The following is a 16,979-nucleotide window of genomic DNA, read 5'->3' as shown; positions in this document are numbered from 1 at the left end:
CACAACTGACAGGTAGATCTGCTTTATATTGTGCCTGTGAGCAGTGTCGGACTGGGGAATGAAGAACCCACCATAGTGGGAAATGCAGTGGTAAGGGTCAAAGCTTAAAAGGTGTGGCCATCCACCACAGAGTGTGTGTCCAACCATTAGAGAGGAAAAATATTTATAGCAAATACATGCAGTATAATCTACCAGATTATACACTATAGTGAACACACCATCCTGGGAATGCACTATAATGTAATATATGTATAATAATGAAGCACATAATGGTGATCCTACTACAGTAATGCACTCTACAAATGATAGGAGACCCCAAGACATACGAGCTAGTGTCCAAAACTCAATCAGAATGGCATTAAGTCTAGTAAAGCAGTGGTTCTCAACCTAGGTCCTCAAGTACCCCCAACAGTTCATGTTTTCCAGGTCACCTACCAGTTGAACAGGTGTATTCATTACTCACTGACACATTATAAATCCTGTGAGGAGACCTGGAAAACATGAACTGTTGGGGATACTTGAGGACCGAGGTTTAGAACCACTGTAGTAAAGGACCAAAAAATCCATAGTAAAAAAAAAAATAGTTCTCTAAATTATCTAAATTATTACCACTGATAGGATTTAAGAATTGGTCCTGACTCTCCTGAGGTTCTCAAACGTGGTCCTCAAGGCACCCCAAGGGTCCAGGTGTAAGGAATATCCATGGCTCAACACAGGTGGTTAAATCAAATTAACTGAGGTACTAATTAAGTCACCTGTCACCTGTGGCCAAGCATGGATAAACTTAAAACCTGGACTGCTGGGGTGCCTTGAGGACCACGTTTGAGAACCTCTGAATTGGTTACTTTTTTACTTTTTTACAACTACAATTTTACCATGCAATATTCTATATTTTAAAATGTTATTTTCATACAAGAAAACATTAAACCTGTTATCCCAACCGCTAATTTTGATAGGAGGGCAAATCTTCGTGTAGTTTGTATACAAATAAACCAAGCACCCATGTTCATCCATGTTGCAGCTCTAGGGTTACCACCTCATCCCTTTAATTCTGGACACATATTAATTACACAGGTTCTGTGGCTGATTAAAACCAGGTGAAATGGAGTCTTGAAGCCAGCCAGCCAGCCACAGAACCTGTGTAATTAATATGTGAATTAAAGTGATGAGGTGATAACCCTATGCAGCTCTACCAAGTAATTGTCCCTATAATAGAGAAACAATGTATATTTCGAGTCCTCAGTCTGGAACCTGGCATTAGGTGGGCCAGTCCGACTCTGCCTGTGAGTGCGCCTAGTCAATCTCAGAATCCATTAAATAGAGCGTCTGCTCTCTGTCAAGGAATTTAGCCACTATTTCATGTCACCTTTGGAATATCCTCACAACCAACTATACGTTACCATAAGCTGCCTGTGCAAAATGGATTTCTTTATACAGTATTCATGTGATGAAACAATAACAAGTGTTTTCTAATGGGTGGTTAAACATAAATATCTAGACATCTCTAAATGTCCCCACCATCTTTCGGATATAGTATGTAAGTCTTTATAACTTTAATTTAGTGCATGCTGTGTTGTATTATTTATTGCTATTATTTTATGATGTTGTTCTATGTTGCCATGGACACTACATTTTCTGTTTGGATGGGATGTGACCGAATCATAGCGTGCACCTTAACAAACAAAATACATTTTTAACATTAACTATATACCCAGAGTACAGGAAAATAAAATATGACATGTAACCTAGTGAATATCCCTACAAAGTAAAATAAATTAGGATCAATTAGACCGGAGAAAGTCATTTCAAGACGCTGAAAGTTGACAGGAGCCACGGAAGTCCAAGGTCTGGCTCATTAGAAGGAGGACATGATAATGCAGAGATAATACAATTATCTCAACAAAGGCAATAAAATGATTTGTCGCCAATTAGTCTCAATTAACTTAAGTGTAACAATTAAGTAGAAGCACAATAACCTTTGATATGCTGATAGACTGCAGCCATTTCAATGAGGGTAATCTTAGCAGGGCCTCAATGGCTTTGCCGGGCTTATTGTCTCTGAGTGATGTCTGTGTAACGAAACACTTCACAGTAAGTCAAGCAGACACTGGACACAGACAGATGTCAGCTCATTGATGGGAATAAAATAATAATTGATGACACAATGCATTTCTTTACCCTGGCAAGCGTTCCAACGTCTGTCTGCAATCTACTGATATAATGGTTTTTACAGGACATCTTGAAAAAATCTCAGTGAAACTGGAAAGTCCCTTATTCCTGAGATACTTATCAGTGACCATGGCCAAGGATAAAACAACAGAGAGCTTAGGTTATGGATGGCTATTGTATGCACTCTCATATACCCCTTTCACATCGCAAAAATAACCCGGTATCGACCTGGCAACACGGGTCAGTGTGCAATGTGAAAGGGGCCTTGGAGAATTCCCGGGTCACCTGACCCGGAAATTCAACCCGGGTTATAAGAAGGGTTATTCCTGGGTTGAATACTGGATCAGTGGCAGCATAAACGGATTCCCAGGTCGATGTGACCCGGGACCCGTCTACTACATAGGAAGAGGTGGCGTGGAGATGAGCTCATCTCCCAGCACCGCCTCCATCCCCGCCCCCGCTGCCAGCTCCGCCCCCCACCACTATGGCAACCGTCCCGAACATATGCTGGGATCGGGAAGCCAGCAGAGAGGCTCCAATGCCGGATCTCACCCAGGAAGGACCTGTTTCCAATTCCCGGGTGGGATCCGGCATTGGAGATGTGAAAGGGGTATTGGAGGAAGAGTAGTGATGTGCCCAATAAAAGATAATTGCAAATACTAATTTATACCCACCCAAAAAGTTCATTGGGTTGGACCTGAAGTGGATGTGTTTGCATGATGCCACAAGAGCTAGATTTACTAACTTATGCTTATGGAAATTTCCATAGGGCTAATGCCAGGATCCGTGTGGCTTCAAGCGGGCATCCGTTGTGCCCACTTTTTTTCCAACCTAAGTGCAAGAGATTCGTCAAAACTAGGCTTCCCTTCTCCTTATACATGACTCAGAATTAGAGATGAGCGGGTTCGGTTTTACTCGGATTTACCTGAATCTCCTTATTGGCTATTGGACGTCACGTGTTTTGGTTAGCCAATAAGAAAAATCCAGAAAATAAGAAATGGCGATAATTCTGGCGTAAAGAACCAAGTAAATTCGAACCCACTCATCTCTACTCAGAATATAACTCTAGCTACACAGCACTCCCACAAGACAGAACAATTCTGTGTGATTGCATTGTCGCCACCCAGTTCCCGCCCCAAAATTCTCATTTCAGGCAAAGACAGATGCAGCTAGGATCCTTCAAACTCAGAATCGCCCGGAATCTCCCATTTTACACAAAGATCCGTTAACGATCCGTCCAAATCAAAATTGGCCAAACTGCGCCTATTTGTTTCTGCGCATTGCAACGTATGCTAAAACTCAATCTTTGCGCCTATGACAAGGGAAGCGTACAAGTCAGGATCAGCCGCAGTGTGTTCAGAGTAATTACCAGAGACAAGATGGGAAGAGGATGATTGCACTGACAGGCCTATTGTGTCTCCCTGCTATATGTGTATTCAGCAGTAAACCAGTGTTTACATACCCAGCTAAAACACAAGACAACCCCATACTGAGCCAAGCTTTGTAGGCCGGCTCCATAGTCAATAGGGTAAATGATACTAAGCTCTAAATCACTGAAAAGAAAACCCTCAGAGTGAAGACCTCATAAGGCGACGTGAATAAGTCAAACCCTCCCCAAATCCAGTTGAGGCCTAGTCATAGCAATGACTGGTAATCACCAAATGGCTGTTTTCACAACAAATTAACTTTAATGGCTCATTCACAAGGGTCAAGCAAACAGTAGGATTAATGAGGGTTACTCATGTCTAAGAGGCAGTAAGCACGTATTTCCTGCATTTTGCGTTTGCCTCTTGTCAGCATGTGCTGCAGTAGAAGGAAGTGAGCAGCCATCTTTTGTTGTTGATGTGTCCTGGGCAGCACTGCAATAAGAGGTCTGATAGGCACCAGTGAATTATTACTTACACAGCTTGCTGGGCGTGCAGCAGACATTTACAGCCTGATGCTTTGTTGAATGCAAATTGTCAGTAATTGCTCCAGCATTGCATATAGGGCCTAATTCAGACCTGATCACTGTGCTGCAAATTACGCCGTCCTGTGATCAGATAGATGCCACCCAGGGGGAGCAAATATTCGCCCATGCAAGTGTTCAATTGCATGTGCACTCTGTGCAAAAAATCCCCTCAGTCAGCGGACAGCTGCAAAACCGTTCGCATCACACTCACCATCTAATGTTTTCCCCATTCTGTGCAGTGTGTGCAGTGTGTGCGTAGCTCAATATTTACTCCTCCAGTGCGATAGAAACAGACTGATCGGCTCTAGAGCTGATGTCACACACCTTCCCTGAAAACGCTTGGGAACGCCTGCGTTTTTCCAGACACAACCACAAAACGGGCAGTTACCACCCACAAACATCCTCTTCCTGTCAATCACCTTGTGAATGGCCGTGCGATCGAAATTTTTGCACCAGCTTGTCGCTGTTTGACGACACGCCTGTGCATTGCGGTGCATACGCATGCGCAGTAGTTCAATAATGCACAGCAGTGATCAGGTCTGAATTGGGGCCCATAGTCACCATTATGCAGTTTAGTACTTAGCTGTGCAGCGGCCCCCATCTATATGCTTAGCTTGATAATCGACATGATCACCAGGACGCACTTGTATAAACTTATACTTGGTGTGAATCATACACCAGAAAACAGAGATATTTATGTATCCCTAATACTCAGTGTAGCCGGAAATTTAGTTGACATAATCTCTCCAAACTTTACTTACATGAAAACCCCCCTTTATAGCTCAGTTACTCCCCTTCAGTCACATGTCCCTTTGGTTCTGGAGCATTGCGTAATGCGGAAGCACACAAAGGGGGTCATTCAGATCTGATCGCTGCTGTGCGTTTTCGCACACCGGGTGTTCAGATCCGTACTGAGCATGCATATGCACCGCAATGTGCATGTGCGACGGATGGCTGAAACGGGGATAGCCAGTCAGCGACGGGATTGTGCAAAGGTTCCATTCGCACAGGCGTTCGCAAGGAGATTGACAGGAAGAGGCCGTTTGTGGGCGGCAACTGACCGTTTTCAGGGAGTGTCCGGAAAAATGCAGGCGTGTCCAAGCGTTTTCAGGAAGGGTGTCTGACGTCAGATCCGGTCCAAAACAGTCTGATGTGATCGCAGCGGCTGAGTAAGTCCTGGGCTGCACAGAGACTGCACAAAATCAGTTTGTGCAGCTCTGCTACACATGCGATTGCACACTTGCACAGCAAAAATACACTCCCCCCGTAGGCGGTGACTATCTGAACGCAGGACAGCATAAATGTCTGCCTAGCGATCAGATCTGAATGACCCCCAATATACGCTCGGCAAACATTTGTTTGTATAACTCAGCTTTATCCCGTTAATTTCTGCAGTAACTTTTCTTCCCTGCTAGAGCTGTGAAATTGTAAAGTGGTCTGTGTGCAAATCACCACTGGACTCTGAAGAATTGCAGAAGTGTATCTTTACTACCTGCAAGCCATACTGAATAATGGCTGCAGCAGTACTTCCTGTAATAACCAAAAACTTCCTGTGTGACAAACACTTCCTGCATGATAAGTGGATAGCAGTGATTCAATCCACACACAGCAAACATCTATAGAAATGAGGAAATACACACAGGAACTGGCATTCATAGAAATTATCAGACATATTCCCAGAAAAAAGGAAACTAAAAAGACAATGGACTTGATTAAGGAATATCTGCCACCTACACACAAAGCATTCAGCCATTTTGTGGGAGGATCTAATATTCACAAAAATGGAACTTGAAAGGAATTAACTGACAGCACTGATGGACTTTCCGAGGACTTCATAAATATTGGTCCAGCAAATAAAGAGCCTAGATCAGGATGTTGACACTCAAAATGCAAATACTTATTTTTTTTAACAGAGGTTAATTTGAGAATCATCTTGGAATTATCGGTTCCAGGTCAAATATAGCAATTAAGCCAATATAGGCATAGTTCAATTTGCATATTTTTTCTTTGCTTCTTTTGAGCCTAACCTTTTATGTTTTGGTAATGTGTAGCCCCCTGACATTCATGTGTAGGTAGTGCTCCTCTGCTCTAACACTTTCCTCATATGCCCCAGCTAGCTCTTTAGGGTGTGGTATGGGCAGGAGCTCATGTATACAGGTGTAACTTTATGGACACAGGTGGGAATGAATGCAGCGTCAGTATGGTTGAATAAGCTCGGCACCAGAACATCTGTCATTCAAAACACATAAACTTTAATAGTTGCTCTAATACTTTCTCCAGAACTTCAGCTTAATAAGATGGCCCATGAGAGTCACTCTCTTCACATACTAAGTTAACAATTCTCTAATAGCTCTCACACTCTAGCTGTTGCTGCCCCTCCACTCTCACAAGGGAATTACTCTCCACAGGGATTCCTCTCACACTGCCCCTCTTTGCCCCTCTACACACAATATACAGGTGCTTCTCCCACCCACGTGTCTGTCTCTTGATATTCCATCTTCTTAAGGGCCAGTTATCTGCACATGGTCACACATATATTTGCCTATTATCTATTCTTCTTCATATGGAATTGCAGGATATACACTTCAGATAGTGTTACCTCTTCACATACAAGTTTACAAACAGCCTCTTGCAGTGGGTTTCTCTGTTGTCTCTTTAACATTGGGCTCTATATGGTCAGATACAATGCTGCACTCCTGCAAGGGATACTGGGGTCTTCCGTTTAATAGGGACTCCCCCTGTTAATGAGTTGCAGGGCGAGACTTTACTTGCCTGGCCATGCTGCCTGTTTCTGATTGCTGTTCCCCTCTCAAAATGATGGCTCCTCATGGCTTTGGATGAGCACTGTGCCATGGCAACCTGGGGGAGCGTGATTCCTCAAGGTTCCCCATACATTATCGAGAAATTGTGGCAATTTCCCAGCCAGGTTGGGGAATCGGGAATACAAAACGTGTAAAAATCCTGATTCCCTGTTCCTGACCAAAAATGGTCGGGAATGACAAATCAGGGATTTTTAAAATTAAGAATTTCCCTGATTTTCCAATAGATCACCCATCATTGATCAGCGGATCTAATCAACGGTTACGGTCGGGTCAGGGAAACAGGGAATAGATGTATAGAAGCCTTCACTTCTGTCACCCACTGACCCTAACTATCACTGCTTGACCACCAGGGGCAGAGGCTTAACACTCTCAGAAGGGGTCATTACACATATTATTTAGAGGACAAAACAATTTGGGGGGAATACAAATGTTTGAAAAGTCGGTTGGGTGTCTGTCTTTTCCTGTCTATGAGATTGGAAAAAACAGACACCCAAATTACTTTTCAAACAATTGAATATCCCTCTTAATGTCTATATGCTGTTGAACATCAAGTGATGTTCTGTTGCATATTAATTACTCAGTTAACATTCACTAATACACCAGTCACACAGAAGCCCCGACTCCGACGCGTGTCTGACCCGGAAAAATGAACACAGAGCCAGGGACCTCAGATGTACTTACCCCTTCAGACCACCGCTGGGACCCGGTTTATTCCTTGGTTGTCGCTGTTTGAACAGGACGCTTGGAGATGATCTTCAAGTGCTCCTGAGCCAGCCAATCGGCTGCCTTTTAGGTATGACCCGTGTCTGCCTTTCACACTACAAACAACCTTGGTCATACCTGGGAAAAATCCTGGCCCCAACCAAGGTCACGGACCGAGGAAAGATCCAAGATGCACAATCCAGGTTGACCCTTTCACGTCGAGCTGGGACGTTGGTCGCACCGGTTTGCAATAACCCAGGTTCTCCACTCGGTGTGAAAGGGGTATCAGAGCATAAAACTTACATGGTAAGAATGGCAACTGCAATGCAGAACTGAGGAATTTATTGTGCAGTGGATAAATATAGAACTATTAAGATGACATATAGTGCGGGATGTACTAACCTCTCCCGCTGCGGTATCTGGCTTTTCTCTGTGCTCCCTGTGTGTCCTCCACGGTTACTGGTCTCCTCCCGCTGCCCGGCGCTCCCCGTTGTTTTCTCCTCTCACTGCAGTCCGCCTCATCACCGCCGCAGCCACTCAGTCCTGCTCTTTCCGTAGCTCTTGTTCAGCGCTGCGCTCCCCCTGTCCCTTCGCTGGCCCCATATGCTCTGAAGTACGGAGCCGTTAACCTCCCTGCGCGCAGGCAGGGAACAGGATCTGGCGTTCCACATGCCAGTGTGCGCTTGTCAAGAAGCAGAGACAAGTGCGCATGCGCGACTGACAGGGGGAGTGCAGCGCTGAACAAGCGCTACGGAGAGAGCAGGAGTGAGTGGACGCGGCTGTGATGAGGCAGACCGCAGTGAGAGGAGAAAACAAACGGGGAGCGCCGGGCAGCGGGAGGAGACCAGTAACCGTGGAGAACACACAGGGAGCGCAGAGAAAAGCCAGATACTGCTGCGAGAGAGGTTAGTACATACCGCTCATAGATATTTTAAAGATGAATGCTTGAATATGGTGGAAATTTGTCTTTAATATTACAAACTAAGAGGTCTATTTACTTTAGGAGCTGATTGGCTGGTACTTTATCTCCGTCCACTTTATCTCTGTCCAAGGCTTAGTAAATAGACCCCTAAATAGCTATATAACACTCTGCAAGATTCTTGCACAGGTCTCAATGCCCTGTGTATGTCAGTCCTTAGTTCAGTGGTTCCCAAACTTTTTTGAATCACGGCACCCTAGAGTATCAGAATTTTTTTAATGGCACCCCTAGGCCAAAAGTTTCTTATTGTGTTAATATGTCATCTTTAGGGTTAGTTATGTGGTGAGAGACAGCTTTCGCTGCTTGACCACATATTTTATGATTAGCAGCCACCAGCACTGGTTTTGCCTAATATATTGACAATAAATAATTTGACTTGGTCCTGGACCACCAACTGGAGGCACCCCTTCAAGTGCCCCGAGGCACCACAGTTTGGGAACCTCTGCCTTAGTTACTTCATGTTCTTAATTAAAACCTGAAACTATGCATAGGCAAAACTAACAATGCAATTTCTATTTGGCTGTACACATCAATCACATCAGCTCATTACTTTTACAATGTACACTTATAAAGAACAATACAACTTCAATTATTGGAAATTACCTTACAAATCACCTCAGTCGAGACCAAAGCAGCCTTATTTTAGTGACCTTTTATGTATTATTACATTTCGGCACCAACATAACGGCAATGCAACATACACAATATCCACATTTTGAATTAACTATTTTTTTTCCTATTTGGCTTATATATTTTAATTAAAGTCTCTGATCAGAATAAGCCTATTTAAATAGTGACCAGGTGCTCATTTTCTGGAGTTCACTAGAAACTTGTGACATCAGTGAGGCTGTTGCCTCTTGCCTCGGTGATGTCACTAGTTTCTGGTGAATTAATAGGCCGTTTGCTCACTAATGTTTCATCTGCTCACAAAATGTCTGCCTCCTTTGTGAGAAGGTGTAAGGTACACTCTAATAACATGATGCTAATAGTATATATGTGCAGCACTTACAGCATACCTCCTCTACTTGTCCTGATTTAGGGCCTAATTCAGTAAGGATTGCAATTGCAGGAGGAGATGCATACCGCCTCCTTCCTGCATTTGCGATTGCATCGCATCTGTGATGAACAATGGTCGCAATGTTCATCTGCGATGGCAGGCTGAGTAATAGCCTGAGCTTACTCAAGCTTGCCATAGCAGGTGTCCTTGCGAGGCCAAGAAAAACGAGCCACTCCCGGAATACGGAGGAGACAGGACCGTTTCCAGCAAAACTGGCCGCCCCCGTCCCACTGAAGGCTGCCCCTTTAATGCCACCCATAATAGTTGCAAGTGCAAGTGGCATTCAAAGGGTGTCTTTAGAGAAGGGGAAGCAAGCTAGGGTTCCCAGGGCTTCTGAAATTCATATTCATTAATATCGGGACTGGAGCTTTATCTAGCAACCAATAGATATTTGATTAATTTACTTTGTCTTACACTAGGATGTTCAACTTAAGCCCCTTCACAGTGTGCTATTTGTGCCATGCTGTTACCTATATTGAAATGGTGCTTTTTGTGCTGTAATCCCTAGCAACCAGATTACGGTTGTCAAAGGGGGTCATTCGGATCTGATTGCTGCTGTGCGTTTTCGCACAGCAGGCGATCAGATCCGAACTGTACATGCGTGTGCACCGCACTGTGCCTGTGCGCTGCACAGCTGCAACGGGCATCGGCACTCTGTGACGGGATGGTGCGAAGAATCCATTTGCACGGGCGTTCGCAAGGAGATTGACAGGAAGAGGCCGTTTGTGGGTGGCAACTGATCGTTTTCAAGCAGTGTCCAGAAAAAGCAGGCGGACTCAGGCGTTTTCAGGGAGGATGTCTGACGTCAGCTCCGTTCCCAATCAGCTTGTTCTTATCGCACTGGAAGAGTAAGTTCTGGGCTGCGCAGAGACTGCACAAAATCAGTTTGTGCAGCTCTGCTACACATGTGATCGCGCACCTGCACAGCGAAAAACCACTCCCCCTGTAGGCGACGACTATCTGATCGCAGGGCAGCAAAAAACGCTGTTTTAGATTTCTAGTATGACTTCAGAAACTAAAGCAAATGTCTGCTTGGTTTGTCTGATTTGGTTGCTATAAGTTACAGCACCTGTGCACATGGCACCATTTTATTAAATAACCCCCAAAGTGTTTTGCAAACCTTTAATTAAAAAATGTAAAAAAATGAAAGATACCTGGTGTGCGTGTAAGATATTTCAGCATGCTGAGGTGCAATATAATATATTGGTGGCAGGGTGCAGTATCTACCTTTATCATGTATATGAGACAGGCTTGTGGGAGAACCAGGACACTTTCTAAGGGATCTTGGTTGGAAAAAGATAAGACTGACTCAGAGGAGAGGGCTGAAACCCTGCTCCGTCGCCTTTGTGCGCAATGCAGGAATGTGCTTGCTTTTCACTTTACTTTTTGTGTCGAGCTCCCTGGCTTGCAAGCGTATCTTAAGCCATGCAGGGTCAGGGCAAACAGAGAACCGCATTCATGAATAGATCAAGTTTATGTGAGAATCTGCTCCTCTGGTGCCCTCGATTTCCATATGAATTGTTAATAAAATCTCAGGCTGAAAGCACATGATCACATCAGTTGGGAAGTCATGCAGAGAGTCCCCCGGTTAAGTAAAAGAAAAAAAAAATTGCTCTATCTTTCTCAAAAAAACCCTTCTGTATTCGTGGGAATTAAGCCTTGTAACCACTCCCAATGAAGCCCCCTACATCCTCAACATCATCCCAGCACCTGATCACCGGGGAATGCATTGCTCAAACCGCAGAGGCACAAAGGGAACAAGATGGTAATGACTCTCACCTGCCTAGCAGTTGGTCATCACAGATATCCTCAAGCATAGAGAGCTCTAACCCCAAAGGACAATGAAATGTGTCCAGCAGCTGATGCCAGTAGCTGGATGACTTTCCCACAACTTTCTGACATTGGGTGAACTGAGGAGCAGGGAAGACAATGAGAGGTCATACAAAGAGCAAAGAACAGGACCCATTGTAATTAACATTATCTTCCCATGGAAACGTAGGGACAAGAAACCGTGACTGCTTCAGGGGCCTTGTTAAAGCCCCCACTCTTGCATCTTCTACCGAGCCCCTTTCTTTAATTTACACTAGTACTCATCAATGGGGTATAACATTTATCAATTAAAATCCAGATTGAGTTTCTTTGCAGTAAAAAAGGTTATACAATAGTAATAGTAATAATAATAATAATAATAATAATAATGACAATATTGAAAAATAAATGGAAAAATAATGAGGATGACAGTTTTGAATGTACTCCTTAAGTATTTTTGAACTGTGCTAAAAAAAGAGCGCACAAAAGTACGACAATACAGAGTAGTGTGAATATGGATTGCATTACACTTATGACTGTAGAAGGGCAAATGGGCTGGTAGGCATAATTGAGTGAGGTAGTGCTTATTCAGCGGCGGCCTATGCAAGAGTACTGTAGGTACGTCTGTTTGGAGTTTGCAACTAGTATAGGGAATATGCAAGCAGGCACTAATGTCGATGACTTATAGCAAACCAGGCATACACAGCATGTGTGCAGTCAGGGTCCTGTGTCACCGGACACAGGGGGTAATTCAGACCTGATCGTAGATGTGCTAAATTTAGCACATCTACGATCAGCTTCCCTGATACGCGGGGGGACGCCCAGCACAGGGCTAGTCCGCTCCGCATGTCAGGCCCTGACCCGTCGCACAAGTACAAAAGCATTGCACTGCGGCGATGCTTTTGTACTTGAAGAGTAGCTCCCCACCAGCACAGCACCTGCACGCTGGCAGGGAGCTACTCGTCACTGTGAGGGTTGCAGTGGCTGCGTGTGACGTCACGTAGCCACCGCGGCTCGCCCCCCACACGGTCCGGGCACGCCTGCGTTGCCTGGACCGCGCCCCTAAAATGGTGGCCAAACACCGCCAGCCCGCCACCTCCAGCCCAGCGAACACCTCTGCCTGTCAATCAGGCAGAGGCGATCGCAAGGTTGAGACGGCCGTCGGTTGTCTGGCATGCGCGACGTCAAGTGACTGACAGTCTGCAGCACTGCAGCACTGGATCACACATACCTGCAGGAGGCTTCTACTTATACCAGATGCCTCCTGCTGCATTACCACATCTGAGCATCCTTGCTGTTTCAAGTAAGCAGCGGTGATGCTCTTGAGAACTGCACCTGAATCACCCCCACAGTGCACTCATATGCCCGATTTCCGTCCAACTCTGCACCAATGTATCAAAAGGAGGTCTGCAGTGGCTGACTCAGGAGAGCGATATCTTTGCGTCTGCACGTGTGTCTGAGACGCATTCCGTATGTGCCCCCATGGTGTTCCTACAACGATGCAGTACTAATTTGCACTCACAGTATCAGAACTGTATATGCAGTGAATGGGGCATTCCTGAGAGATAACGGGGCCGGGGTGGGGGTGTGGGGCTAAAAAGTCGAATGCTGAGGCAGCATCTAATGGGAGTGCCATAGACGTGTTTCTGAAAGCGGTTGCATACAGACACACACTACTACTCACATTGGATACACAGACAGAGAAGCTGCATCTACTATAGGGCTGGTGGAAGTTTCGTTGGTGTGACCTATGGTACTTCAGTGTCAATGGATGCTGACAATATGCATCTCAGTTCTTGTACATCCGTGCACACTAGGCTGTACACTGGGGAAGGGCTGTGCAGTGGCATTAGCATAAAGTCACACGCGCGTCTGCGGAAAATGACATAAGCATGGCTGCAGCAAACTCAGATTAAGAGTACCACTTTATCTTATATCTGGGGTTGGTCACCATCAGCGCCGCTGCACTAGCAGCAAGACAGTATACACAGAGATGTTCAGTGTAATCCTGCCAGCATTAGTAATGCATAAGTGCAAGCTTGGGAGCAAAAGGAATATTTTCCCAGAGCTCAGTGGAACAGGTGCTCCACTAATAGACCCCATTAACAGGGAAAGGCTCCAAAAGACCTCAGCCCCCCGGTGTCCTAGGGAGACAAAAGCCTTATTGTTCAATATGTGTGTGTTTGAGGGTGGGGGCTCCCTTTTTAAATGAGGTCCTTCACCAAATGAATTCTAAAATATCCTGCATTAAGTAAAAAAATACTGAGTGCAACTTTAACCCTAACCTTAACAAACTTCCAAATCTTAATAAGGTAAGAGGAGAGATGTATCAAATCTTGGAGAAAGAAAAAGTATCAACCAATCAGCTACTTACTGTCATTGTTCAAATACAGTCTTTAACAGAGCTAGAAGCTGATTGGCTGGTAGTTTATCTCTCTCTCTAAGGTTTGGTCAATCTCCCCTGTGATAGGACGGTTCCGTACGAAAGCACTCACCGCTTTCGCGTCCCATCCCCTGTGCACAGAATGGAAGGTTAGGTCACACGGGACCTGGCCACATAGGGGATTCCCGCTTACGTCAGTAACCGCCTGTTACTGACTCCACCCACTGCGCTGTGGGCGGGTTTATGCTGCCACCACCAAACTCCTAACCTGCCGTGGCGTTTGGAACCACGGTTCTGCTCTGTATGTGCCGACGCGCTGCGTTACCACACCTGTGTGGTGTTGGCGAATCCATGCTAGGTCTCTACCGGTAGCTGGCGGAAGGCGGAACTTGGAGACGTTAGGTGCTTCCCTGGACAGCCGGAGGAAGGGGCTATGTTTAGCATAACCCTGCAGGTCACAAGATGAAGCAATCTTCTTGAAGCAGATGTTTATTTGCTCAATAATAGCCTTAAAAAAGACTCATCCCTATTGCTAGGGGCAACAGCAATACAGCAAGATGTTCCAGCAGAATGAAGATGGTACAATACAATACAGTACACTCTGGAGGCACGCAGGCATCCTTTTTATGTCAATTTTCCACACAGTACAACAGGGGGTCATGTCCTCCCTGAGCCCTTTCTATTCAATCAGGATATTTTACAAAATACCAATAAATAAATTACATTTCAAAAGGAGATAAGTGCAATAAAACAATATCCTCCTTCCTGTCACCCAGACAACGTTTGGTATCAGATTAACATTCACTATTGATAAATTTATCACATAGCTTCAAAATACAAATGTTTCTGTCTCATTCACATCTCCAGGCAAACCCAGTGTTTGAGATTACAACAGGAAAGGCTACAATACAAACAAACAGTCTTCCTTCCTGCATCTGCCATTCAGGGTTCGTATATCAATTAAATCAGGTACATGAAACAGGTTCCAAGCCCATAGACCCCGTGATTAGCATCTTTCTCTAAGGAACTTACACATCAAAAGGTTTTGTCATTCACACCTCTCTGCTAGGACAGGGCTATTAGCATGCCTCTTCCTACTGACAGGAGATGATTATTCAGACAGCTATAGTAACTGCATTTTTCCTTTAAATACATTTCATTTAAACACGTGTTTCCCTTTAAATATACATGGAGCCTGTGCCCTGCACAGGCTCCACATACCCAGGCAATGTAGTGCCTCATAGCACAATATATATATTACATTTGTAAACATTTTAAACACCTGGCGCCTAGCGCCCTATACATTTAAAATTGGCGCCAAGCGCCCATTGTCCCCATAATGGCGCCGGGCACTAGGGGTTAACCCCTTCAGTGCCATGGCCGCCATTACACGTGTGGCTGGTTAGTCTCTCCGGTCACACTCCTACCCTCCCAATTCAAGCGGGAAACCAGCGAGTCATGTCCCAACGATATGGCTCCTGGTCCCGCAGTCCCTTGTGTTGAAGGGGACGCTACCTAGGGGGTGTAGGCTCCGGCCTAGACAGTTCATCCATAGTGTAGTGGGCCTCTCTTCCTGGGTGCACAATGTTCAAATAGTCCACCTGAAGTCCAAGTTCAAGGCTCCACCACAAAAGTCTGTCCAATTTCCCCAAGGTAGGTTGCAGCCACCTAACAGGTGGGTGGTAAGTCACCACGGTGGGGGGCCAGTTACACACAAGTGCCACCCAAGGTGTCCCAATTGTGGCATACCCCACCTCCCACAATAGCAGTATTCTGCTCAAACAGGCCACAGGGTGCACCTGCCCATATGGCTCCTCCTGGCTCAGTACTACTCCCAGTCCGTGCAGTGGCGCAGTAGTTCGTAAAACACAGTCCTGGTCAAGAATGTGCGCCATCAGCACTGGAGCGGGTACCAGAGCCTCCTCCAATGACTGGAATGCCAACTCGCAAGCCATCTCTGTACAGGGGTTCACTACAGGACTAAAGTCAATGACAACGTGTCCGTAGGGCCTTACAGGTCCTAAGGTCAGTACCGGTCTGGGTGATGTGGGTCGGGGACAGCCTCTGGTTGCCTCCACCCCCTCTGGTTTGGGCCTTCCCCTGTCTCCTCCCACATGGTGCCCCAGGCACTGCACCTCCGTCATACCTATCTGGCAACTGTCTGCCCTAACTGTCAGACCTGCCCTCCCATCCTCCTCTGTCGACCTATGACTCGGGAAACCTACCCTGTCACCTAGGCCTACTCCTTCCTCCTCGTCTGCTACCTGTGCCACAGTGATGGCGGCCAGACCACCAGCCTCTGGATCCTGTGTGGCATCCACTACAGGGAGGCTGCGTGTCTTCCCCGATCTACTGCGCACAGGCAGGGGACCTGCTATGTCCACAGCAACTTGCTGCAAGGGTTCCCCTATGGGCAGAGGCCCAGAGACAACACAACCGCTGGAGTGCCCCAGCTGCCAACGCATGGCACCAGCCTTACAGTTGGTCTGGGCATCATCCGACATTCCAGACCAGGGTAAGCACTGTGTCAGGCACTTCAGGGTACGGTCTATCTCAGGGTTACTGTCCAAAGGGGTTTCGCTGGCAACCGACACCGGTTGCGCAGGAAAGTTCCCTGGGGGGACCAGTTGGACACATTCCCTATCTGGTCTATCCCCTCCCACTTTCCTGTCTACCCTGTACCTTAACCCTTCCCGCCAGGTCAAACTTCCTGACCCAACCCTGTCAAGGCCGCTGCCAGAGTGGCGCCTCATGCCTTTCAGGGATGGGTCAGAGGGTTGAGCCTCCCTAAACTCCTGCCTGCGGCCCTCAATCTCTCCTAAATTGGGACACACTAAAGGGGGATCTAGGTGGGGACTACTAGGGTCAGTCTGGTAGGGGTCAGTCATGGAAAAGTCAGTGTGGTTTCTCATACTCACCGCCGGAGTTGGCAAACCACTTGGGTCAGGAGCATCATTGGGCACCCCCACAGGATCAAACGAGCTGGACCCAACATCCTCTGCGTTGCTAGTGGACGTAGGCATACCAGAGGCAAAAGGCATGCGGGGTCGATGTGCTGATCTAGCCGCTGTAATCTTTTCCTCTGGGCTGGTTGAAGCTGTGGTTGG

General features: G+C 46.1%; 1 long non-coding RNA gene across 1 annotated transcript in view; it reads right to left on the bottom strand.

Annotated features, from left to right (window-relative positions):
- The window catches only part of LOC135050156 (uncharacterized), an 876,439-nt gene that overhangs the window by 373,764 nt on the left and 485,696 nt on the right, over positions 1 to 16,979 (bottom strand). The gene's annotated exons all lie outside the window — the stretch shown is intronic.

This window comes from Pseudophryne corroboree, chromosome 2 (assembly GCF_028390025.1).
Source record: "Pseudophryne corroboree isolate aPseCor3 chromosome 2, aPseCor3.hap2, whole genome shotgun sequence".
NCBI classification, from domain to species: domain Eukaryota; kingdom Metazoa; phylum Chordata; class Amphibia; order Anura; family Myobatrachidae; genus Pseudophryne; species Pseudophryne corroboree.
Note: the sequence above shows the minus strand (reverse complement) of the source record. Positions and strands in the feature narration are given on the sequence as shown.